The sequence below is a fragment of the Lipotes vexillifer genome, unplaced genomic scaffold (genome assembly GCF_000442215.2).
Source record: "Lipotes vexillifer unplaced genomic scaffold, Lipotes_vexillifer_v1.1 scaffold569, whole genome shotgun sequence".
In the NCBI taxonomy this organism is placed as follows: Eukaryota; Metazoa; Chordata; class Mammalia; order Artiodactyla; family Lipotidae; genus Lipotes; species Lipotes vexillifer.
In genome coordinates, this window is record NW_006795376.1 from 807,072 (window position 1) to 808,174 (window position 1,103).

The following is a 1,103-nucleotide window of genomic DNA, read 5'->3' on the forward strand; positions in this document are numbered from 1 at the left end:
TAATATTCACATGTTCTTGGAATTAGGATGTGGGCATGCATATCTTTTGGGGGGCCACCATGCAGCCTATTAAAGTCACTGAGCCTCATGCCCCCTTCCATAAAAATCAGAAAAATAGCACTTACCTGAAGGGAGAAGATTAAATAAGATAATGTAAATAAAAGCGTCCAGTAGAAAACAACGTGCTCAATAAAAGGGTTTCACCCCCTTTTCTCATCAAGAGAGCTGTTAACATAATCACCTTACTTTTTAGATGATTTCCCTCATGTGTCCCATTGGAATAATCCCCAGCTGTACAGTCCGATTCCCTCCCTCTTTAGTTTTCTCTTTAGATTCTTTTTCCTAATAAGCTGTATTCCTTTTCAGGACAAACAGCAGAGTACACTTTTTGAATTCTATTTTATCATGAACTAGGACAGTGCTTGTCAGAGCATCTGTAAGTGAGGGATCAGTTGTGTTTTTTTTAACTGTATAAAATATTTATTAACAGACTACTCCCACAAATTTATTTCTTCTTGGACACAGCCAAGGTGCAGCCACGGCGGCCTGTGGTCTTGGTGTGCTGGCCTTGGACACGAAACCCCCAGAAGTGGTGCAGCCTCTGTGGGCCTGAATCTTCTTCAGTCGCTCCAGGTCTTCACGGAGCTTGTTGTCCAGACCGTTGGCCAGGACCTATTTTCTATCCTTCACGTCCTTCTGTCTGGGATCTTGCACTGGCGTGGATTCTACATCATGGTGATCACACGCTCTACCTCATCCTAAGTGAGCTCTCCTGCCCTCTTGCTGAGGTCCGTCTGCTTTCCTCAACACCACACAAGCCCATCTTTGCCCCACACCCTTAACTGCCGTGATGGCAAAGGCAATCTTCCGCCGCCCATCGATGTGGGCGTTGAGTACTTGCATTACTAGAGACGTGGTGTGTGGGCCTCCAGTGGAAGAGAGCAAGGGATCAGTTTTCATTTTGAATAGTAAAAATGTTGTGGCGGGGCTTCCCTGGTGGCGCAGTGCTTGGGAGTCCGCCTGCTGATGCAGGGGACACGGGTTCGTACCCCGGTCCGGGAAGAGCCCACATGCCACGGAGTGGCTGGGCCCGTGAGTCATGA

General features: G+C 47.6%; 1 pseudogene; it reads right to left on the reverse strand.

Annotated features, from left to right (window-relative positions):
- Positions 1-505: 505 nt before the first annotated feature.
- Positions 506-903, reverse strand: LOC103072625 (40S ribosomal protein S18 pseudogene; annotated as a pseudogene).
- Positions 904-1,103: the final 200 nt, after the last annotated feature.